The sequence below is a fragment of the Mastomys coucha genome, unplaced genomic scaffold, assembly GCF_008632895.1.
Source record: "Mastomys coucha isolate ucsf_1 unplaced genomic scaffold, UCSF_Mcou_1 pScaffold6, whole genome shotgun sequence".
In the NCBI taxonomy this organism is placed as follows: domain Eukaryota; kingdom Metazoa; phylum Chordata; class Mammalia; order Rodentia; family Muridae; genus Mastomys; species Mastomys coucha.
The window spans coordinates 56,989,140-57,015,887 of record NW_022196912.1 but is presented as its reverse complement, the minus strand read 5'-3'; the positions used below and the strand labels follow the sequence as shown (position 1 = coordinate 57,015,887).

Here is a 26,748-nt window from a genome sequence, read left to right as displayed (position 1 = left end):
TTTGTATCCTGAAATGTTTGGTAGTGTAAGCACAGGAGAACATCGGAGAGAATGTGTCTAATATCCAACACAACTACTATTTGCTGTGTAATTTTATTCAGCATGCTTACTTCCTTTGGAACTAAGTTTATTTATCTATACAGTAGGGAAGTTTTACATTTCTTCATGTATCTTGAAGTTAGGCAACACAATGATAGCCTGGATCCCATCCCTTTAAATCTCCAAATAGTGATTAAACTTACCTATACCTATTCACTATCAAAACATACAAAATATGCATGTCATCCATTTTCTTTCTATTGATTATAAGCAAAAATGAATATAAAAATAACATGTTACAATAACAATGCTCTGGTAAACTTATAGTTAATATCTCAAATATGAAAACTCAACAATGATTATTCACTGGACTTCTGGGTTTATTTCTCTCTCTCAGGACCAGATGAAAAGTCTATGGTCTAAGAAATCTACTTTACCCATCTTTGGCCTTCCCAGGACCTGATATATAGTAAGGAAATAGTAACTCCTAAAGACACAAAAGATAAAAGGAGTTTTATGAAAAATAAAGAGGAAGCAGAAATTTACAATTCAACACCCTGACCTTTACAAAATTCATAACAGAATGGACAGGAAATATGTGTTCAGCACCAAGGGTAAAGCCACTGCATTGTCTTATGACTGATGTTTACTGCAGAAGCCACACACTTTAATCCAGGCTTAGGCTTTTCAACTAGATTGATTGTGATTTACTCTAATTATAGGAGCAATTCTTAATCATTTTGAATAAATTGGTAAAATGCTTGTTTCCAAACAGAAATAATTATTAAACATATTCCTTCTACTAAAGATAATTCATCCAATATAAAGATTAGTGTTTTAATATAATGTTTCTCATATAAGATGACACTATAAATCTATTTATGGTTGTGGTTTTAGTTTATATATTTAAAATTATATATATTTTTATCTTAAAAATCATTATTAAACTATAGCAAATCTTTAATAGTTACACATAATTCTATTAGGTGTGATGCAATTTTTAAAAATGTTAATCATCACATTTTGAGAATTACACTGTTCCCACATTTTTCATTAGAAATAAATGTAATACTACTATTTTTGCAGTAATATGAATATATATATTTCATTATTGCATGAAACAAATGTCTAAAAGTGAATGCTATTGTCTATATATAACACAAAGTCCTTTTAGAAACAACTAAACTACTTCATTATTCCTATGTAGATGTATCTCACATACAAAGAGACGTATACATGAAATCAAACCCATTTCTTTTAAATACAAAAGATACTATTATAATATTATATTTTTGCACATGTAGGATAATCTAAGCACAAAATATAAACTTTCCCTTAGAAGAATTTGACTTCCTGGATCCTAAGTATATTATGAACACCCTGTCAAAACTAAGATAACTCTATAAAGCACTAAAAGCATAAGAAATTCATCCATAAAAATTAATAATTTATAAATATTTACATAACAATATATCACAAAAGTTTAGAAACCATTTGTCTTTCACTGAAAGTAATGAAAAATACTCCTGCTCTTCATGCATCACTAAGCAATATCCTTAAGATCAGAATTTCATCCTTGGACATATCTACCTTCCATTCAAATTGATCCTGAAGCATATTGTAAAATCCTAGGGGTTTTGAACACTCAAACTTACTGTTAAGAACTACACAAAGCTATTCGTACACAAAGCTAGCAAGGGGAAGAATGCCACCTGTTGCATATGTGAATTATCTGCCCTTGAGGAAAGAGTAGACTGTGCCTGCACAACAATGACTTCAAAGCATCTATGCCACCAAATTCTGCCTGGTGAATCTAAAATCTTCTATAATTAATTTGTGAAAAATTATAGTGTATTACTAAAAGCCTTAAGCATTTACTAAGAGATAGTCTTGTGTACATGGCAAGACATCCTGTAGGTGGGGGGTGGGCGAAGAGGGGATGGGCTTCTAACATTTCAGTTTCAAAATAGCACTATATTATAAAACTGTGAGGTCTAATTTAAAAAGAAAACTATAATTCACAGTAAATGTCATTGTGAGACATTTTTATTGCACTATTTTACTAACCTATTCTGCTACATGGAAACACGGAGTGTGGCAGATTTAGCCTTAATGATGACATCATTGCTGCCAGCACTACCTGTCAAAAATTTTATGTCTGTTTCCTAGCACAAAAGTGAACACAGTCACAGTAGTCTGTTTGTAAAATGAATATTCTGTAACATATCTTTTACTACTTATGGGGTATAAATTATGCTGTGTAAAATCAGAGTATTACTAACACATAAATTTATACCAGAATTTCCAACTTATCAAAGACTTCTGTTATAGACATAAGTAAATAGAGTAGACATAAAAAATTCCAAATGAGGTTGCATACAGAGCAAATGATCACCAATAACAATCAATGAAAATACACAAAGGTGGCTTTTCATACTCTGTAGCATAATCCATCATCCATCGTAATACTTGCAACTTAACACTGTGCATGGAAAGTAGCAGCAATTAAGTCTCGAGCTAATTATGTGCTTTTACAATTACTGAGTAATTTTAGAAAAAAAAAAACTGCTATGAAATGCAAATTTAACATCAACTCAAAATTCTAGTTTTTCAAATCACATATCTTTTCAGTTATTTTAGAACATTTCCATACCCATGGATGCCACAAAATTCTCTGACAGACAGAGTTTCTAAACAGGTGACAAGTTCCACTCTCCTCACATTTTCCCAAAACCCATGAACATAGTCCTGGGTGAATGATTTGGGTGAGGAGCAAAATTATCCATTACAACTTTCTTGAGTTAGCAAAAAGAGGAACAAAGAAATTGTTCTTTACCATAATATTCTAGTTACCTATTCCAAATTGTTCAGCCCATTCACAAGATCCATTCCAACAATTGAATGATCTTGAATTAACAAACAGAAGAACAGAGAAATGGTTCTGTGTGATTAATTGTTCTTTACTCAGTCCACATTTCAAACTATCCAGGCATTCATAAAACAAGTCAAATTGGGAAGTGAGGCAGGCCTAACTTTTCTCTAATGGTAAGACTGACTGGTGGATCCATCTAAACTGAAACTATCACTGAAATAAGCATTGTCCAAATTAAATGGAAACTCTTCCTTTATAAGCAGATTATTAATGTTTAAGTACATAATACATGGAACACTACCGTCTGCCATGAATTTCTAAACCAGATGATTGAGTTTCGATTGTAAAATGCACATATTTGCCCTGCTGCGAATGTCTAAACTAGGCTGTTGAGTTTTGATTGTGAAATGCACACAATTGGCTCCCATATTTGAACACTTTGGCCCTAATTGGCAGCTGTTTGGAAAGGCTGTCTAATCATCAGGCCTTCAGACTGTGTAGACAAGTCCCACTCCTGCTTCCTGAGTGTACAGCGTGACCAGCTAGCCTCTTACTCCTGCCACCACGGCTACCCTGCTATGGCAGACTTTCTTTCTGGAACCATAAAACTACATAGACCCTTTGTCCTTTAAACTGCATTTGCCAAGGTATTTTATCACAATGATAAAAAGTAGCAGTGGTGGAGATGACAAGAAATGACCACTGTATTCTAGTTCACAGCTTTTCTGGCAGTGCTGCATTCAGAACAGGAACTCTTGGGTCATCCTCCTCTCCAGTTAAAACTTGATCAGGTTCATATGCTCTCCTGGAAGAAACCAAGGCCTCTCCTATGATTTCTTTTTTAATTTCTCCAAATTAAGAAAAGGCACAGCCAGCAAAAATAAACATTCTCAACAATAGAAGAGCAGGGAGGAGAAGAGAAAGAACCTGTGAAGCAGGCAAAGTGCCTGCAGCAGGCCCTGAAAAATCCTGCTATGCTTCTGCATTTCCACTGCTCGGTTGCAAACAGACTTTCAGCTAAAGCTTTCCAACAGAAAGAAAATGCAAGAAATGTGCAACTTTGAGCTTTTAACGGTAACATTAATGTTTTGAAAAAAAGGAAGTTTGAGAACAATTTAATACTGTGACTTCAGAAAGAAATCAATATACAAATTAAGGTTTCTAACGCTCTATAAGTATTTGTTCGCACTCTGCACATCTCGGTGTACAGCAGCTGTGTTTCGGGGGTTAACACAGAAAGTGCAGCTTGGACCTCTGCCTCTTCACCTTAAATAGCAGGGTTTTTAAAGGGTATTTTCAGGCTCTGTTTGTAAAATTTTAATTGTGATGAAAATAGTCAGTGATGCTATGATGCTAAATACTGCCTCATATCACAAACATGAGAAGCTCAAATAAATCAGGGCTAAGTATCTCCAATGAATAGAAAAGCAATCTAAGGAAAATCGCATTTACAATTTTGAAGTCACACCATAATTATTTTTACATTATACATTGGTTAAATTGTTTTCAAAGAAAGTATTGTCAAGCAAAATGTTCAGTAGTATTGCCATATATGGAAAAAGACATATAACTTACAAACTTTAAAGTGGTATTTTTATTTGATTTTTTTTGCTAATGCAATGTCTATAATCTTGGGTTATAGTTTCTCAGAAGTTTGTGCTAACAGATTTGACTCACCTGCTTTGGACTAAAAAGTGTGCTCTGAAGAGAAATGAATGAACTCCTAATCATGAACAACCTAGTGAGTTGTATACTATTCCTGATATCCTGACTGCCAAGATTTTGAGAGAGGAAGGGCAAATTAAAAGGAGCATGGAGGTTCAACATGGGAAGAAAAATGTGAAAACAAATACAGAGAAAAGAGATCCTGGTGTGTAGTTCAGTGATAGAATATTTGCCTGACAGGTAAGGCCATGAGTTCAATGGCATCAATGACTTGGGAATGGAAGAATCATATAATCTGGGAATTAAATGTATTATGAGAACTGATATAGTAATTAATCATCATCATCATCACCATCAACTAAATTGAAGAACTTTCATTAAAACAGAAATTCAATGAAAAATAAGCATTCATATGAATTATATAAACAATATTATTTTAATTATTTTCCACAAAGATGTCAGACTAAAAGATTTTAATCAACTTTTTTTTTTCAGATTTCTTCTAAGAAGCATTTCAATACTGTTGTTTTCTATATAATAAGAGAATAGGAAGTAGAGGAAGTAGACTGCAGTGGAATATTCTTCCTCTTCCATGAAGACTATGTAACTGGGACAACAAAAAGAGAAATGAAATGGATAGAAAATATGCTTTCTCACCACTGTATATATAGCGATATATTGGACCAAACAATGAATTCATGAAACTCTTAAGCAAATAGATAGAACTAGAAAATATCATCCTGAGTGAGGTAACTCAATCACAAAAGAACACACATGGTATACACTCACTGATAAATACATCTTTCCCAGAAGCTTTGAATACCCAAGATAAAATTTACAGACCACATAAAGCTCAAGAAGGAAGACTACATACTTCCGTCTTTCTTAGAAGGGGGACTAAAATACCCATGGGAGGATATGCAGAGACAAAATGTGGAGCAGAAACTTAAGGAAAGGCCATTTAGAGACTGTTCCACCTGGAGATCCATCCTATATACAGTTACCAAACCCAGACACTATTGTGGATGCCAACAAGTGGTTGTTGACAGGAGCCTGATATAGCTATCTTCTGAGAGGCTGTGACAGTGCCTGACAAATACAGAGGTGGATGCTCACAGCTATCCATTGGACTGAGCACAAGGTCCCCAATGAAGAGGCTAGAAAAAGGACCAAAGGAGCTGAAGGGGTTTGTAGCCTCATAGGAAGAACAACAATATGAACTAATAACCAGTACCACCCCCCTCAGAGCTCCCAGGGACTAAACCACCAACCAAAGAGTAGACATGGTGGGACTCATGGCTCCAGCTGCATATGTAGCAGAGGAGGGTCTTGTTGGTCATAAATGGGAAGACAGGCCCTTGGTCCTGTGAAGGCTTGATGCCCCAGTGTAAAGAAATGCCTGGACAGGGAAGTGGGAGTGGGTGGGTCAGTTAGCAGGGGGAGGGCGAATGGAATAGGGAGGTTTGGAGGGTGTCTTAGTCAGGGTTTCTATTCCTGCACAAACATCATGACCAAGAAGCAAGTTGGGGAGGAAAGGGTTTATTCATCTTACTTCTACATTGCTGTTTATCACCAAAGGAAGTCAGGACTGGAACTCAAGCAGGTCAGGAAGCAGGAGCTGATGCAGAGGCCATGGAGAGATGTTCCTTACTGGCTTGCTTCCCCTGGCTTGCTCAGCCTGCTCTCTTATAGAACCCAAGACTTCCAGCCCAGGGATGGCACCACCCACAAGGAGCCCTACCCTGTTGATCACTAATTGAGAAAATGCCCCACAGCTGGGTCTCGTGGAGGCACTTCCCCAACTGAAACTCCCTTCTCTGTGATAACTCCAGCCTGTGTCAAGTTGGCACACAAAACCAGCCAGTACAGAGGGGAAAGGAGGAAAGGGATAACATCTGAAATGTAAATAAAGAAAATATCTAATAAAAAAAAAGTCAACTCTGGTGACATAAAGTCAAGTTTCTAGTGGAAGGTCAACTTTTAGCAATGTAAAGGAGATATACCCCTGAAATCTCAACAAAATGTTTGCAAAAGAAGATCAACACAATGACAACAGCAATTGGCATGCCAAAGGAGAGAAGTGGCATCTTCCAAGGCCTCATCCTCAGAGGAAGAACTGCAGGAAACTAGTGACTGAGTGGCTTATTTCCAAATTTGTTTAAAAAAAATTGAATAACTGTTGACTAGTGGTAAATGTAAGCAAGACTGTACAGCAGATAAAAACTACTGTATATTCAAATCTCAAAAACAAAACTTCAAAATCGATCTCTTAAAGACTGACAGATCTGAGTAAGAAGAATTCTCAAAAGTCATATGGTATGTACAAGTATAGACAAATGTCAATTTGCTAGAAATGACGTGATTTTAGGACAATCATTTTCAGTTGTTTCTTTTGAGTAAAAGAAATAAAACACTAGTATTTTTGATACCCAAAAAATAATTCATTCACTTTAGTTGTAAATACTTTTATTGAAGGCTGAGCATGGGGTACACATCTTTATTCCCAGCACTCAGGAAGCAGAGGCAGGTGGATCTCTAGATCAGTCAGGACTACAGAGAAAGGTCCAGGGCAGCTAGGACTACATAGAGAGACCATGTCTTAAAGAGAGAGAGAGAGAGAGAGAGAGAGAGAGAGAGAGAGAGAGAGAGAGAGAGGAGATACTTTTATGATAGGTTTGTTTTGAAGACATCATCCAGGACTCTATATTAAGTTTAAGTCTAAGTTTATGGCAAAATAATACTTTATACTATATTCTGAGTCTCTCTCTCTCTCTCTCTCTCTCTCTCTCTCTCTCTCTCTCTCTCTCTCCCTGTGTCTGAGTGTATGTTGCTATTCATGTAAACAATTGCTAAAATATCAACCTTCAGTTCAAAGAATTCTGTAGTGTTCTCATTGAGATATTGAAACTAATCTTATATCAAACCAATAAAACCAGTGAGAATAAATTCAAAGTAAAGGAATCTCAGTAGCTATTGTTTATTAGGAAACAAGTTTTCTGTTTTCTTAAACGCAGTCATATATATCTTTTCTGTGAATTCTACACATTTCTAAAGATTAGAATGGCAATGAACTCAATTTTATTAGGTCATTTCAAGAAACATTAAGTTCAAGTGAAAACTTCTGTGATAAAGAAGTCTGGAATAATGAATGAAGGAAAACCTAGCCTTTTAAAATGCTGTCAGTACAAAATAAATAAACTGATATCTGTGTGCATGTGCACATGTGTACTAGAGTTACCAAATGTTACCTGCTTAGTTAATAGAGAATATAACACAATGGAGATTTGTCTATTACCTGTCTTTTTTTTATTAGATTATTTTCTTTATTTACATTTCAAATGATATCTCCTTTCCCAGTTTCCCCTCCTGAAAAGCAAAAACAGAAACAAAACAAAAAACCCTGTTCCCTCCCCCCTCCCACTGCTCACCAACCCACCCTCTCCTGGCCCTGACATTCTCCTACACTGGGGCAAAGAACCTTCACAGGACCAAGGGCCTCTCCACCCATTGATGACTGACTTGGCCATCCTCTGCTATACATATGCTGCTGGAGCCATGAGTCCCCCCACGTGTACTCTTTGGTTGGTGGTTTAGTCCCTGGGAGATCTGAGGGTACTAGTTAATTCATATTGTTCGTCCTAAGGGGCTGCAAACCCTTCAGATCCTTGGGTCTATTCTTTAGCTCCTTCAATGGGGACCCTGTGCTCAATCCAATGGATGGCTATGAGCCTCTACTTCTGTATTAGTCGGGCACTGTCAGAGCTTCTCAGGAGACAGCTATATCAGGCTCCTGTCAGCCAGCACTTGCTGGCATCCACAATAGTGTCTGGTTTTGGTGATTGAATATGGGAAGGATTACCAGGTGGAACAGTCTCTGGATTGTCTTTCCTTCAGTCTCTGCTCCATAGTTTGTCATTGCAACTCCTTCCATGGGTATTTTGTTCCCCCTTTTAAGAAGGAACAAAGTATCCACACTTTGGTCTTCCTTCTTTTTGAGTTTCTTGTGGCTTGTGGATTGTACTTTGTGTATTCCAATCTTCTTCACTTATAAGAGAGTGCATACCATGTGTGTTCTTTTATGATTGGGTTACCTCACTCAGGATGATACTCTCCAGATCCATCCATTTCCCTAAGAATTTTATAAATTCATTGTTTTTAATAGCTGTAAATGTGCCACATTTTCTCTATCCATTCGTCTGTTAAGGGACATCTGGGTTGTTTCCAGTTTCTGGCTATTAGAGATAAGGCTGCTATGAACATGGTGGAGCATGTGTCCTTATTAGATGTTGGAGCATCTTCTGGGTATATGCCCAGGAGTGGTATAGCTGGGTCCTCTGGTAGTACTATGTCCAATTTCCAGAGGAACTGCCAGACCAACTTTCAGAGTGGTTGTACCAGCTTGCAATCCTGCCAGCAATGAAGGAGTGTTCCTCTTTCTCCACAACCTCTCTAGCATCTGCTGTCACCTGAGTTTTTGATCTTAGCCATTCTGACTGGTGTGAGGTGGAATCTCAGGGTTGTTTTGATTTGCATTTCCCTGATGCTTAAGAATGTTGAACATTTCTTTAGGTGCTTCTCAGCCATTTGATATTTGTCAGTTGAGAATTCTTTATTTAGCTCTGTACCTCATTTTTAATAGGGTTATTTGATTCTCTGGAGTCTTACTTCTTGAGTTCTTTGTATATATTGGATATTAGCCCTCTATCAGATATAGGATTGGCAAAGATCTTTTCCAAATTTGTTGGTTGCCATTTTGTCCTATTGACAGTATCTTTTGCCTTACAGAAGCTTTGCAATTTTATGAAGCCCCATTTGTCTAAAATGTATCAACATTTGCTACAGTGAAATTGACTATTTTATATGGGACTAGACCTGGACCCACTTCCCTGTTGCTGAATAAAATCTCTAATATTCCAGCCAGTGTTTGGCTCACATTTTGACACTCTAGAAAAGATCGGGAACTTTTTAACTTTCAGTGTTCCAAAATCTAATCATGATCCTGTCATCTCTATGGCAATGCTTGGTCCTAGAACAAGAATACCTAAGTGGCCTGTGTAGGGTGGTATCAATGGGAAAGGAAACTTGAACAGCTGTAGTCATCTGATTGTTTGACTATATAGTCAAACAATGTGGAAGGCCATGAGAGGGGAATTAAATTTTTTCTATGTTTTGTGTGATATACAACCAGATAGACATGGGACTTAGCTCTAACTTAGCATGAGAATCCGATAAGGCATCAGGACTGTAATACAGTCCCAGTAAGAGTCATTATAAAAATAATTGCTGTCATCCAGTCAGCAGATATATGATAAGATGGGAAATTTTCACTCATAAGATAGCAATATATTCATCCCCAAAGAGATCACACAATCTCAGCTGGTACAATTATTAATCACATCTAAGAGTACTTGGTCTCTTGGTTATAATTTTAAAATGACAAGAAAAAATAGCAATTAGTATCTTTTATTATCTCACTTAAGCCCTATGAATAAGGTGATTAATAATGAAAGAATTATTATCTCCCTTTTATAGATTAAGAAACTGAAGCTTATAGCCCATTTCATGTCATCATACTAGAACATCACAAAGTAGATAAATTTTAACAGATAGGTTTATTTATCTCTTAGGTTCTAGAATCTGGGAAGTTCCAATTCAGTGAACCATTTCTTGCATGAACCTTAGGACTGTTATATGCTGACAGAGGGCCAGGATGCACTTAGGAGGAAAGAGAAAGGGAGAAATATATTTGATTACTTTAGCATGAAATCCAGTCCTTAAACAATCTTTGAACTTATTATATTTTTCTAAGAGTGTAGGATTTTTCCCACCCTGGTAAGCTTGAAAACAAACTTTATTACATTATTCATACTACCTGCAATCATAGTAAATTACATACTATTAAATAGAGGGGGAAAGGCAGGTATCTTTGAAATTCATAACAGTTGAGCCACCTCTTCAACCTCATGAGGCAGGTATCTTTAAACAGTCAAAGACTACCTAGGATTTCATAGATCTGTCTAGAAGTGACTCAATGACCCTGAGATGCTCCACTATTTGGGTTATTTCTGTCATGTTTCATGTGTGCTAATACCCTAAGGTGGCTGTAAGAAAGTCCTTCAACCAGGGTCAATGTCCTCAGAAATTCATTTTTAGGCACAGAGGCTGGAGATTAAAAACTAGGGTACAAGCATGGCTGGACTTCTTCTAAAAACACTTAAGAAAAGTCCTTCCTACGTTCTTCTAACTTATGATGGCCCTATACATTTATTAGCATGTGATCATAATAATAATTCAACCTCTAGCATTTTCTTATCCCTCTTATCTCCATTATGTGGCTCCTCTCTGTTTCTTTGTATAAAAAAATACCTATGTGACTGACAGCTCTCCTGGCAATATGTTTTCACCTGAGACTTTTAAAATACATCCACATAGTGTCCTATTTTAAATAAGACTACAGTTGGTTGTTAAGAAGCAAGCACATTTTGTGATGTGACACCATCCAGTTCATTCTACTATAAGAAAATCTTAATAAATGATGGATTTATAGATAGATGGGTGAATAGGTACATGATAGATAGATAGATAGATAGATAGATAGATAGACAGATAGATAGATAGATAGGGATTATGGGTACATACCTGCACACATAGATGATAGATATACAGATACAAAGATAATGAATAAGTAAATAAATTGAAAGGCTAACATAATCACATGCCCATTAAAAGCTGACCAGTAGATATCATCTTGCCATTCAGTCTTACCTCTAATTTACCACTTTTCTATACTCTCAATGAAGAGACTCAATCCAGTCAGATCACAAATTACATCTATCCTCCTTGCAGCGTGTCTTCCTATATTTTATTACATATAATAATTCAGCAAGTTGAGTTTTCTTCACTATTATCACCTTTCTGTACCTTAGACATTTCTGACTGGTTTCCTTGTTGGTTCATGAACCTTGTATCCAGATGTTACCTTGACCAATCATTGATCTGTGAACAAACATCTCACTGTTCCCAAGACCTTGGTGGCTTATTGATATTTCAACCTAGTACTGTTAAGTCTTCATGCTTAAATTACAGGACGATATTCACTCTGGTGAATGTTGGATCAACACCCAATATGGGAAGACCAGCAAGTAGAATAACATAACTCAAACCCTTCTCTAAAAAGCATCTAGCACTTCATCTTTCCTTATCATGAATGTGTTCCTACAATGCCTGTCTTGTGCTTTATTCTGTAAAATTCCTTTGAGAATGTAGCACCATATGCATCCAAAGTATCCATATGCATACTCCTTATTCATAATATCCATCAACACAATATTTATACACAGAAAGTAACACTGACCTCGAATAGTTAATAGCCTCAGATCTGTCTCCTGAGCCAAAGGGAGCAGGCAGTAATTTTTTCCTAAGTAAGAATAATTTCTTCACTAACTAACTTCTTTCCATTTTTGTGGGAAGGAGTCTCATTTTGTAGTCCAGGCTGGTCAGGAACTATGGTAATCCTCCTGACTGAGTCTCCCAACTTCTGGGAGTACAGGCATGAGCCACAATATCTAGTTGTTTCTCTGATTATTCTGCAGACCTGTGCTTACAACTCAGGTCACTTCATATTCAAAGCTCTCTATGCAATGGACAGAAAATAAATTTCTACTTATTTTTGCATTAAAATAATTTTTATTCTTTTTTTTTTCTGGTTTTTCGAGACAGCGTTTCTCTGTGCAGCTCTGTCTGTCCTGGAACTCATTCTGTAGACCAGGCTGGCCTCAAACTCAGAAATCCACCTGCCTCAGCCTCCCAAGTGCTGGGATTAAAGGTATAAGCCACCACCACCTAATAATTTTCATTCTTAAAAATTCTAAATAACCCTGGATATACAAATGTTTCTAGACAAATTTAAAACTTGATTTCTATTGAGTACTATCTAGGTAAAAATAGGCTTGATTTTGGTAAAAAGAAACATTTGAGTACAGAGTTAATACAAAAACAAACAAATAAATAAACACCCCACAAAATTACAAAAAATTGATTTAGTGATGTGCGATTGGTTTTCACTTGTGGACATTAAGTTCTTGAAAAGCCCACACCTTTGCTTTTATTTGAGCATTCTAAACTCATTTGGCTGGAAAACCAAACTCCCCGTGGTCCTATTAAGTATGTTGCTAAGCAAGCCATCTAGTAGTATCTATAAATAGGAGTTTTGGCTGGGAGCCAGTCTTATAAACTAAGAGGAGGTCGGTGCATGCTAAACCAGTACATCATTAAGAGGGAAGGTATCTTGCTGCTGCGCCAGTTCACATTTCTTTTTGGGCAAACATACTCATGTATTGACCTATGCCAAATTTATTTCACTTGTTTTCCCTGGCCTCTGATGCATCTTCCATGTTGCTACATAGATTCTACTTAATGACTTCCTTAACGTAAAAACCAGCCCTAAAGATGATCTCGAGATCTATGTGCAGACTTCTTAAGCTCATTTGCCAAGTGTTTTCTGGCCTTTCCTTGCCTTCTTAAATATGGGAAAGAATTTGTCATGACTGAAAACCATGGTCTCTAAAACTGACACTAAAAGCAAAGTTACTATGGCTTTTTAAATGAGTCCTAAATCAACAGCTACTGAATTAAATCTGCATTGATTTATTGAGGCAAACCCAACATTCACTTACAAACAAGAGTGCTTGAAAACCAGAAATGTTTGTCTCTCTGTGGCAGCTAGAAATCTGAAACCAAGGTGTCTTAGAAGCTGCTCTCTTCTGTGGGTTGTTCAGGAGAATCTGTCACTCACTTTTCTCCATCTAGTAGATTTGTGGCAATCTTTGATGTTCCTTTCATTGAAGTAGCATAACACTAATCTTCAGATGACACTCTTCCTGTGTCTGCATCTCATTGTCTAAATCTTCATTTTTATAAGCATACAGACATACTGGATTAGGGCTTACCTTAATATCCTCATATTAACTCCAAACAAAGGCATCTTCAAAGGTACTGATGGTCTGTACACCAGCATGTTTTTAAACAATAGAATTCAACTATAAGAAAGCATTGTCTCAGCGCACTACCAAGCACTGCACAGGCACAGTGATGTTTCCCCTCTGTTCATCAGGTCTAGTAGTCCTACTCCTCTCTAGTCCCCTTTTGTTTGTGATACTTTCTCCTGTGGGACCTTTCTAGATTAGCTTTCAAAAGTGAGCTAATCTGGGTTCATAAAGGAAATGTAAATGTACATGTTTTTAAATGATTTATACTAATTCAAATATTGTTGTTAAAACATATTTATAAGCTAGTTTGTATTTTGGAACATGTTGCAGATTAGCATTGGGAAGCAGGAAAAAAAAAGGAAAAAGAAAACAGGTTTTTCTCTTTGGTAGTCTATATAAGTTTTATTCCCTCAGGAGGCACAATAACTAAGCCAAGAAATCAAAGAAAACTTTTAATTAGAAAATGTGGATGTGCAGCAGACAGATGGATTGGTAAAACCCTAAGGCCAATATGGAAAGAGAACTTGCTTCTCCAGTTACTCCAGAATCTCTGGACAAGGAGCAGAAACATGGAGGCTACAAACAAGAGGTTGAAAGAAGACTTGGATCAAGATTCAAGGCCATAGTGCAACAATTCAGGACAGGGCCCTTAAGAACTAAGGTGCAGTGCTCATTTCCGAAGGAATAAGTAGCATCAGTCATGGACACACAGAGAGGCAGAGCAGTGATGATATGGACAAGCTATCTTCAAGAGGCAATCAAACACGCACTGATGTACATAAAGAAAGTCTAAAGTTTCCTGTACTCTTCCCCTTAAGTCTCTCCTGCTTTTCTGTACTGAGAAGGCTTAACAGGGAAACATAGGTTTAAGATGCTTTTATCCCATGGCTCTGCCATCTCCCAACATCTCAGGTTCTTCAAGGCAACACAGGCTTCACCTTTAGTGCTTCATACAAAGGCCTCTGTTTTGGATGGTTCCCTTCACTCTTTTTTTTTTAATTGGATATTTTCTTTATTTATATTTCAAATGTTATCCCCTTTACCAGCCCCCCCCTTGCAGAAAGCCCTCATCTCATCCTTCACCCCCCTGATTCTGTGAGGGTGTTCCTCCAGCCACTCACCAAATTCTGCCTCACCAACCTCAATTCCTCTACACTGGGGAAATCTATCGAGCCTTCATAGGACCAAGGACCTCTCCTCCCATTGATGCACAACAAGGCTATCCTCTGCTACATATGCAGTTGGAGTCATGTGTACTCCTTGGTTGGGGGACTTAGTCCCAGGGAGCTATGGAGGCATCTGGTTGGTTGATATTGTTGTTTTTCCTATGGGGTTGCAAACCCCTTAAGCACCTTCAGACCTTTCTCTAGCTCCTCCATTGGGGACTCCGCAATTAGTCCAATTGTTGGCTGCTAGCATCTGCCTCTGTGTTTGTAAGGCTCTAGAAGGGCCTCTCAGGAGACAGCTATATCAGCTTGCTATTTCAGCAATCATTTCCTGGCATCCACAATAGTGTCAGGTTTTGGTGACTATATATAGGACAAATCCCGAGATGGAGATTCCTTTCCTTCAGTCTCTACTTTATACTTGTCTCTATATTTGCTCCTGTGAGTATTTTGTTCCCTTTTCTAAGAAGGACCAAAGCACCCACACTTTGGACTTCCTTCTTTTTGAGTTTCATGTGGTCTGTGAATTGTATCTTAAGTATTCTGAGCTTTTGAGCTAATACCCACTTACCAGTGAGTGTATACCATGTGTGTTCTTTTGTGATTGAGTTACCTCAGTCAGAATATTTTCTAGTTCCATCCATTTGCCTAAGAATTTTATCAACTCATCATTTTTAATAGCTGAGTAGTACTCCATTGTGTAAATATACCACATTTTCTGTATCCATTCTTCTGTTGAAGGACATCTGGGTTCTTTCCAGGTTCTGGTTATTATAAATTTTATTTATTTGAACACTAGACTTAATTCCATTATACTTCCTAGTGCTCCTTTTCTCATCAAACTGTACCTCGTGTATTTCTCTTTGTCAAGCGTTCTCCTTTTCATTATAGATGTGCATAACAGTGTTCAGTAATAATTATATTACACATTGAATACCAGGCTGTTTTGGAATTTCCTCTGACAACACCATTAATATAAAACTCTTCAATTTAAGATCAGGAAAATTGTTTGGACAAAGGTTTGAAGCAGCCACATTCTTCACCAAAATATCACACAAACAGTCTGTAGGCCTCTTATTGCTACCCTTTTCCTCAGAAACCTTTTGAGTTGGGGCATCATAATCTACATTGCTTTCAGCACCACTATCTTCTGGGCTGCTACTAATATGGCCTAGTAAGTGGTGATTAAACATTCAACAGCTTTCCTAATCCCAAGTCAACAAAGTCCACATTCTGCCAATAAGTAACATGGTCAGGCTTTTCACAGAAATACCCTACTCCTGATACCAACTTCTGTCTTAGTCGGTGTTCCACTGATTGCTGTGAAGAGATATCATGGCCATGGCAACTCTTATGAAAGAAAACATTTAACTGGGGTTTGCTTACACTTTGAGAGGTTTGGTCCATTGTCAGCATGGCAGAAAGCATAACAGCACACAGGCAGACATGATGTGGAGAAGGAACTAAGAAAACTACAAGCAGATCCACAGGCAGCAGGAAGGGCTTGAACCCTTAAAACCTCAAATCTGAAACCCCGGTGACACACTTCCTCAAACAAGGCCACACCTACTCCAAAATGACCACATCCCTAAACCCTCTCAAGCAGCATCACCCCCTGTTGACCAAGCATTCAAATATATGAGCCGTGAAGGGAATTCCTGCTCAAACCACCATAGTGTGATACAGCTCACCACGCAACCTGGCAGGGCTGACTTCCAATTTATAAATCTTCCTGCCTCAACTTCCTTAGCACAGGAATTACAGGTATATAGCATGACACCAAGCTAGCGATTCTGAATTTATATTCAGGTAAAAAAATTTAAATGTTCTAAATTATTTAATTTTATTTAATGAATCCATTTCTGTCATGTCTGAAGAATCAGTTAAAAAGAAATACAAAACTTTTCTAAGTATAAATAAGACAATGAATCCAATTTGATTTTGCTAACAAACACTTACACACTCCTATCCTAAGGAAAAGAATATGCATGTAAGGAATATATGCACATAAACATAAACAGACATACCATATGGTATATATTTATGCTTAAAATTACTATAAATTAAACTGTCTTATGTGGACTTCTAAGTATTCTACTACCTTAGGATATTAGGAATTCATAGGGAAGAAGAAAAACTATATTTTTGATCAATTTCTAAAGGGAAATGATATTTGAGCATCCTGACTTTATAAATATCCCAACAACCATTTTAAATATATGGGCTGGAGACATAGGCAGAAGCACGAAGAGACAAGCTACAGAATGTAAACTACTTAAAGTTTCTTCCTCACGACTCCTAAGATTCAATAATCTTCTGCCTCCAACTCAGAAGAGAACATGGCCAATCAAATATTGATGAAACTATGTTTTATAAAGTTAGATATTTTAAGGCTAATAATGTTGAAAGTAAAAGTATCTGAAGAAAACATGAGCCTAAAATACTGAAAGAAATTACCAACTTCCTAATCAGATGGGATGTGCTAAGGACACTACTCCCACAGAAAAGCAACATGGGAATTTTCTCATTAGAGTATATTTCTTCTGATTCCAATGGAATCTTTTGTTTTGTTTTGTTTTGTTTTTCTTTTTTTCTTTTTTTTTTTTTTACATATTTTCATTATTTATATTTCAAATGATATCTCTTCTCCTGGTTACCCCTCTGAAAAAAAAAAATCAAAACCAAAACCAAAATACTACCTCTATCTCCTCCCCTCTCCCTCTGCTCACAAATCCACCCTCTCCCACTTCCTGGCCCTGGCATTCCCCTACACTGGGGCATAAACTTTCACAGGACCAAGGGCCTCTCCTCCCATTGATGACCAACTAGGCTACCCTCTGCTATACATATGCTGCTGGAGACATTAGTCCCACTATGTGTGCTCTTTGGCTGATGGTTTAGTCCCTGGAAGCTCTGAGGGTACTAGTTAGTTCACACTGTTGTTCATCCTAAGGGGCTGCAAACCCTTCAGCTCCTTGGGTCCTTTCTCTAGCTCCTTCATTGGGGACCCTGTACTCAGTCCAATGGATGGCTGTGAGGTTCTACTTCTGTATTAGTTGGGCACTGTCAGAGCCTCTCAGGAGACAGCTATATCAGGCTCCTGTCAGCCAGCACTTGCTGGCATCCACAATAGTGTCTGGGTTTGATGATTTAATATGGAAGGATTCCCAGGTAGAGCAGCCCTGGATTGTCCTTCTTTCAGTCTCTGCTCCATAGTTTGTCTCAGCGAGTCCTTCATGGGTATTTTGTACCCCCTTCTAAGAAGGAACGAAGCATCCACACTTTGGTCTTCCTTGTTCTTGAGTTTCTTGTGGTTTGTGGATTGTATTTTGGGTATTCTGAGTTTCTGGGCTAATATCCACTTATCAGAGAGTGCATACCATGTGTGTTCTTTTGTGATTGGGTTACCTCACTCAGGATGATATTCTCTAGATCCACCCATTTGACTAAGAATTTCATAAATTCATTGTTTTTAATAGCTGAGTAGAACTCCATTGTGTAGATGCACCGCATTTTCTGTATCCATTCCTCTGTTGAGGGACATTTGGGTTGTTTCCAGTTTCTGGCTATTATAAATAAGGCTGCTATGAACATAGTGGAGCATGTGTCCTTATTACATGTTGCAGAATATTTTGGGTATATGCCCAGGAGTGTTATTTCTGGGTCCTCAGGTAATATTATGTCCAATTTCCTAAGGAACCACCAAACTGATTTCCAGAGTGGTTGTACCAGCTTGCAATCTCACCAGCAATGGAGGTGTGTTCCTCTTTCTCCACAACCTTGCCAGCATCTATTGTCACTTTTAATAGGACAAAACGGCAACCAACAGATTGGGAAAAGATCTTTATCAATCCAATATCCAATAGAGGGCTAATATCTAATATATAACCCTATTAAAAATGGGGTACAGAGCTAAACAAAGAATTCTCATCTGAGGAATACTGAATGGCTGAGAAATACCTTAGTCATCAGGGAAATGCAAATTAAAATAACCCTGAGAATCCACCTCACACCAGTCAGAATGGCTAAGATCCAATGGAATCTTTAAGACACCAAACACTGAAAGCAAACAAAATGTAACTGAAAATAGTGTAGTCTGAAAAGAGACTATCACCTTACCCCAAGGACATAGAATAAAAACTTGGAACCCAGATGAGAGTGTTATATGGAAGCTGGGAGTCAGGGCCTAGGGGAACTGAAGATCACTGTTACACCTGGTTGGCCATATTGGAACCTGGCCCCTTCCTTTCTCTTTCTCCTTCCAGCTCCCCTGAGGGAATCAGCCATCCCAGGTACAGAAACAACAGAATCAACTGGGAATGAATTGAAACTGTTGAACCCCTAAGCAAAAGCGAATCTTGATTCTTTTAAGTTGGTTTCCTCAGTGATTCTGTTATAATGGCAGACACTAACACAGATGTAAAAGAGCAATCAAAATAAGTAATTAGGTAAGGATAGGACTGGATAACAGAACAACAACAACTTAAAATATCATCATGGGAAATAGAGTAGGATATTGCAGACTTGGTGAACATTATGGCACACACAGTGGACATTTCTTCTCTGTTTTAGCAGAAAATGGTATCAATCTCAATTTGGTTTGGAAAATATTCTGAAAAAGAAGGAGAGTTTTGAAATTAAATTATCTGATAGGGTGTGGCCTCCCAAACAGATATCACTCAGATTCTAGTTGTTTGTAGATAAAAGAAAATTTACCAACTTACTTCATTGTTAAATTACATATTGGATTCTACAGTGATTTGCTCTGGTAGTTAGCCTGCAGTAATGCATTCTCTGTGGCTGTTTCTTCAATGTGGAATTGTACACATCATGTTCTAACAGAATTTAAAGAGATATAGAGTTATATACTTTTTATTTGTTCTTTGAGAATTTCATGTGTGTTCACAATTCACTTCTATCATATTTATCCCTCTCCTCTCCTCCCCTTCTCCAGCACCTCCTCTAGGTCCTACTCCTAACTTCACACCTTCATCTTCTTTTATTTTTTAAATAACCCATGGAGTTCAGTTAGCATAGTCCCTTTGTACATGGGCTACAACCATTGCATGAGTAACCTATAAGAGTAAACATCCCTAAAGAAAACTTAATCTCCCTTGCACAGAAGCCATCAATTGTCAATAGCTCCTTAGCTGGTGGTTAGCTCCTCTCCCTGATTGATGCTGGAAAGTTGACTACCTTGATTTTGAGCAGGTCTTGCATAAGCAATTACAGGTGCTGTGAGTTCTGGAGTAAAGGGCATACTATTAAGTTAATGAAGATCAACTGGAAATTGACAAACTGATAAACTGGCAGAGAATGTAGTAAAGCACTACAAAATCCACTGTGTTGATAATCTATGCAGCAAAGACTAACTGGACCCTGGCTGAGGCCCTTTATTGTCACAGATGTTTCAGACAAATGAACTGCAGATGAAGTTAAGAATCCTAGGAAACAACAGAGTGTTTCTGGCATAAATGTGCCAGGAGTCCCCAGTTGCCTAGAAATAGGACTTTACCTCAAAGTATTTAACATTACTACCACCATGCTGCAGTCACATAAAGGTCTTAAAAAAACTTCAATTCTCTCTTTCCCGCTGTCACATGATTAGATGGCAGCTCCTGAAAACTAAATCCCTAGACAACATGAGACCATTTGCCAGATGTTGCATTTTACTGATAAATTTTTAGAAAGTGATTTTTAAAACACACAAACCTAAAAACTGCTTCACTACATGAATTAAAAACGTGCTTATTTACACATCCCAAGTTAATCACTGATGCAAAACAGAAAAACGACTACTATTTACTTGGGAACTATCAGAAGTACATCTGGCTAGAGGATGCTCGCTTAGATTTCTTTTTCTGAATTATATTTATTCATGCTATATTTAACCAAAATTAAGACATACTAGACATTCCAAAATGCCATAGATAAGGAATCCTCCACTACCCAGTATGAGACTCTTATACCTACATGAGGAATTAACTTGTCCAAGGCCAGGAAGCACACCCACCAGGATTTAAAGTGCCTAAAGACACTGACATTACATTCTTCTCCTCTAAGTATCCAACATTCCAAATAGTGCCTAGAATCTAATAAAATCTCTGAAAAATGTGGCCAAAATATGCTACTCTTAAAGTCACTTTAACCATAAAAGAAAAAAAATGACAGGATGATCTTCTCTGTCAGCTCATATATACACAAGAGAATCTGACCATAATCCAGGCATATTATATCATAAATGAAATGTAAACAGAGATCTGCAAGGTGTGCCTGTCCCCTCTCCCATATTATTTGACACACTAACTTTAGTGATTTAGAAACCATAGTGATTTAGAAAATGAACTTATTAACCCCTTGTGTAAGTTCTTATTAGTCTCACACATGATTTTCCAGGGGAAGCACCATTTAACTTAACCAGAAACTTCATTAAGTATGTAGAGGACACCATAGTGCCTCAGCAAAAAGTGTGACATCATGGTTCCACTCCTGGCTTTGTAATATGGTACCTATAAACTAAGTTACTTAACCTCCTCACATTAGTTATGTCATCTATAAACTGATGGTATATGAATCACATGATTATTAATACATAAGACATGCATGTGACACAGACATTAAGCATACTTGTTAATGGGGTTCTATAATAAGAACAGCTGTGATGTTTGCCTTACTATTCAGACCATTTCCAAATAGTAAGAATAATCTCTTATAACAATGAATAAAAGACAGATTACACATACCTAGAGAGGAATTAATATTATTATCAATCAGTAAGAACTGAGTTCCTCCTTATAAAGTGTAATAAACTACATGTGAGCAGCAACATTAAGAATTGAACTCCAAGGTCCAATACAGTCACCATTGAGAATCCGTAAGGGCCATCACTGAGAACACATGGGCTCTCTGCATACTGCTGAGGTTAGTGGTGATGACTGTGGTGGGTTCAGGACTCATGAGAACATCTTTTTTCTCATCCTTGGAAATGGCTGAGCTATAATTTGACTCCCTAAAAAGAACTTCTTCTTAAAATGTTTAGTACATTATATGATCAAGACAGGGGTGAAACACAATCCATCTAGGGAATGGTAATAACATTACTCAAGAATAGCCACTCATGGGGGAATATCTAGAAAATGTCCAAAAAATATTTGAAAAGGAGATAAGGTTGCTATGACTTTTAAAACCATGGTTATCTGTCATTCTCTGTCAGTTCATAATTTTATGTATTTCTTTCTAAGAAGGAACTAATGGATTTCTAAGTATAATTTAAAACAGCTACCTTCAAGTAAGTTAAATAAATTAGAACTCTCTTAAGACCCTTTCAACCCTCTTAAAACTGATGATAAACATAAACCTTTGATAAATATGAACTTCTCAAAGGTACAAATGTGTATGGAGGCACATCCTTTAGAATTCACTCCCTGCTAACATAAAGGGAATTATATACAAGTGTGTGTGTGTGTGTGTGTGTGTGTGTGTGTGTGTGTGTGTGTGTATGGAATAAAATAGATGTTTAAACAAAGCATGGGGCTTTGTCCTCAGCTTCATACAAGTAATACTACAATCAAAGGTTGACTGCTGACAACCATGAAGATGGATAATATTCGCTACTGCAAAACATTGAGTCATTCCACAGTTAATCTCATTGCATGGTTTAAAACAGGGGAAATAACAAAGGCATTACAAATCAAGAAAGCTAAAACAAAGAGTTAATAATTTCCTTAGTTGGTCTGGTTAAGCTACTCTCTGACTCCCATTTCAACGTATGTCACTCCTTCCTACACACACACACACACACACACACACACACACACACACACACATACATGCGCGCCTACCACTTAGAACCAAGGCCTGTGGTTATTGTTTTAGCTGTGCAATGATTCTCTCGCCCGATGCAAAAATGTACTGCTTAATTTCAAAACTCAGAGCACTTACAGGAAAGGCACAGCCTAAATCTTTTGGCCCTTGTTTGCTTATTTTTAAATTTCATGATTACATTCTCCCTGCTTCAAAAAATTCTATTACTGTATGAAAAACTATTAACCAGCCTCCTATTGACTCTAGTAAAACAATTATTGGAAAAAGCACATAGCCCCATAAAGTATGTGCATGGAAACAAATAAAATCCTTTCTTGGCACAGGTACACAAACTCAAATTGCCAAGGGAAAATCAGAAAGATATTCTGAAATCAATACTTGTGCAATAAATGGTCACAGAGAAATACTAAAGGCTGGGTAGGAACACATACATTAAAGGAGTTTCATACAGTCATAGACACTGCAATAAAGAAGAAAAAGGCAACAAACCAGATACAAATTTGTTCTTGCTGGAATATGAAGTATATACTTGGTACTTAATAATTCCTTTTTATCATAAAGTAAACACTGAATTCTACTAAATTAAAAGTATTTTTATATGTATCAGAAATTAAAAGGGCAATAAGAAGAAAGGACTGCTGGATTTTAGCGTCCTCAGGACATGCATTGCAAGGCCTAGTCAGGGGGATCAGGACTGACTACAGAGTACACTGATACTATCTTCTGACTCCTCTAGAACATGGGCCAACAGACAGTCAAGAAATAGCTTTAACAGAAGCCAGCACTCTCAGCACCCTGCCTAGGCTACATTTAACAAAAGATCATGTCCTGTGACATACTCGACTTGGTAGCATACTTATTGGGCATTACGATGCCCTAGGTTCTATTCCCGAGGCTATACAAAAGCATGGGAAGAAGAGACACCATCTTTCACATGAAGTAGTTACACATGCCACCTGTCCTGAATAGCTATGTGTCAATTTAGGAGAAAGAGAATGATTCAGACATCTTTACCTGTCTGAGATCTAACATAAAACCTGTTTTAAAATGCTACAGTATTTAAAAATTAGCAATTTATTTTATTAAGCAACAGAAATAACAAGTTTGTAATTTAAAATAAAAAAAAATTAAATTAAAGCAGCCGTGATAGCTCCTATCTCTAAGAGGTCGAGGCAGGAGGATCATATGAGTTCAACACTGACCTGGCCTATACACTGGGTTTTAGTCAGCCTGAAAGACAAAGTGAGACCTTGATATTTTGAGATTACATGAGATTATAGTATGCAAAGCTATGAGCAAATCTCCTGTTAAGTCTAGTAAAATTACTGTTGGAAAAAAACACATAGCCCAATAAAATCTGAGCATAGAAACAAATCAAAAATTAAACTATTAGATTCTTTGCCAAAAATACACAAATTAATAAAAAGAAATGGACTAGTGAAACCATCTCAAGAGGGAAAAAAATCAACAATCTGAACAAAATCTATAATAAATGAAGAGACTGGAGCAGCAATCAAACCCTCTCACCAAAAAAGGTTGTGGAGGTCCAAATGATTTTACCCCTGAATTTTACACAAATACAGAAAGAATAAGTACGAAGCCTTTCCAAAATCTTCCAAAGTTGGAGAGGGGGGAACATACCTTAGACCAATCATATTGTATCAAACTACACAGGAAGATTAGTAAAGCTGATAACTAAGAAGGTAAGAGAAGGTCATGACACTAGTCCACCTGAGTCAAAACAAGGTCCTGGCCACAGGCATGGTTTAGGTACAGTAAGAGTAAGCTTGCAAGAGCATGGTAACCCCCTACTGCTCACTGCTCAGTTTTACACTCTCCGGTACTGGTACTTCCAGCATCCACCATTAAATGGCACAGCAAGAAGCCCCAGTCAAAAGCTAGTATCAGGCCCTTAGACCTTCAAGACATCAGAGCCATGAGCCATATGAGCTTCTTTTCATTATAACTACCACATTTGATATACTCTGCCATCAGCATAGAAAACCGATCAAGAAATATATAAGCAAACCTCACCAAGTAATGTTATACAGTAAGGATCAAAATGTGTTTTCAATGTATATGGTGTACACTTAAATGCACACCATGACCAAAGGTGATATCAAGAGAAGACTAAGGAAGACAGTCAGCAATGCCTTAGTCACAGGCACCGCAGCAACCCAGAAAACCCAATGAGAAGAAGAGAGGAAGAAACAAAATTAGCAAACAGTAATCATCAAGAGCAAAAACAAATAAAACCATAATACCAAAGTCTTTTCAAAAGTAATCCTAGATGAAATTCTATTAGTTCATCAATTAAAAGTTATAGATGAAATGACTGCATTAAAGAAAAACAAAACAACAACAAAAACAAAAAGCAAAATCCAATTATCTGTTTTCTTCAAGAAACACACCAAGATGGAAAAGACATCTAAAAATTGAAAGTCAAAGGAGAGGTCAGGGCCAAATGCTCAGATTAGACAATTGGTGAGATGCTTAAGCCATGTAACCTAACATAATTCAATGTAATTGAAGGGGAAACAAAATACTCACAGGAGCAAATGAACAGACCACACCAGGCGGCACAGGTGAGCAGTGACACAAGGATGCAGCACCAGGCTTCAGAGATGGAGCAGTTTATCAAGTCCATCCATAGAGACAACTAGTCAATACAGGGTAAAATCAACTCACTAAGAGAAAAATACCTACGCAGACTCAAGTTAGATGTGGGACTTGAGAAAGACCACCAAGGTTGACAAATTCCAGACCAAAATGAAACAAAGACAAAGAAGACCCAATTAACAGAATTAGAGCTGACGGGTAAATTCTTCCAGCAGATTACAAAAAATTCTAAAGAATCCCTGGGGACATTCTGAAACATATATTCCAAAAATGTAGGAAACAAAAAAGAAATGGATAAACTTAAGTCATGCTTAAGGAGCAAATATGGAGACAAAGTATGGAGCAGAGACTGAAGGAAAAGGCCATCCAGAGACTGCCCCACCTGGGGATCCATCCCATTTACAGACACCAAACCCAGACACTATTGTAGATGCCAACAACTGCTTGCTGACAGGAGCTTGATATAGCTGTCTCCTGAAAGACTCTACCAGAGGCTGACAAATACAGAAGTGGATGCTCGCAGCCAACCTTTGGACTGAGCACAGGATCCTCAGTGAAGGAGCTAGAGAAAGGACCCAAGGAGCTGAAAGGGTTTGCAGCCCATAGGAAGAACAACCAGACCCTCCAGAGCTCCCAGGGACTAAACCAGCAACCAATGAGTAAACATGGAGGGACCCATGGCTCCAGCTGCATATGTAGCAGAGGATGGCCTTGTCAGATATCAATGTGAGGAGAGGCCCTTGGTCTTGTGAAGGCTCTATGCCCCAGTGTACAGTAATGCCAAGGTGGTGAGGTGGAAGTGGGTTAGTGAACACCCTCATAGAAGCAGGGGGATAGAGGATAGGATAAGGGGTTTTCAGAGGGGAAACCAGGAAAAGGGATAACATTTGAAAGGTAAATAAATAAAATATCCAATAAAAAAGATAAAAAATTATTTAAGAAAACAAAGAAAACAACAAAAAAGGTATAAATAATTCAATCTCAGAAATGAAAAGGTTCACCGGGAAGAACATCCCAGAACTAGACAGTTTTATGAGGGATGTATGCTTCATTTAATGACTTAAGAGTAGGATACTCTTTATTAAAGTTTATATGATGCTTCCACCTTTGAAAAATAGGATTCTACAAAAGAAATTATATATGCAAAATAATATACTATGAGGCTTAATTGATGCTATAGTAAGTAAAAAGAAAAAAGATAGTTTCTATAAACAACAAATATTTTACTGTTATTTTGTGGAACTATACTGTTATACATTTATCTTATGGTTTACCATATCATCTTATGTATTATCACTATATGTAGACCTATTTGTACATAACTGAAAGTATGCATTACCTGATGTTATTACTATCATAACACTTTCATTCCTAGTAGGCAATTCACAAATACATTTAATAATCTCATAATACGATGTCTTAAGACCACTGAGCCCAATTTCCCCTTAACAATTACGAAGCAGACTCTCAATGTGGCTTTCCATGTGTAAAGCCATCTTTTTTTCTATGCATCCTATGAACTAAGTTTCTAAAGTCTCATACTCATGCTATAATTTCTACTATTCTTTTTTTTTTT

The 26,748-nt window shown here is 37.3% G+C and overlaps 1 protein-coding gene across 5 annotated transcripts in view; it reads right to left on the bottom strand.

Annotated features, from left to right (window-relative positions):
* Nucleotides 1-26,748, bottom strand: part of Immp2l (inner mitochondrial membrane peptidase subunit 2) — an 884,186-nt gene that overhangs the window by 510,351 nt on the left and 347,087 nt on the right. For 2 of the 5 annotated variants that reach the window (XR_004114574.1, XR_004114575.1), the window contains 2 exons: nt 19,454-19,564; nt 19,174-19,341 (listed from right to left, as the gene is read on the bottom strand). The exons of 2 other annotated variants lie outside the window; for them this stretch is intronic. The gene's annotated coding sequence lies outside the window, so the exon portion shown is untranslated. Of the gene's footprint in view, nt 1-19,173; nt 19,342-19,453; nt 19,565-26,748 lie in introns of those variants that run through there. One more of the 5 variants, XR_004114576.1, reaches the window with a different exon arrangement.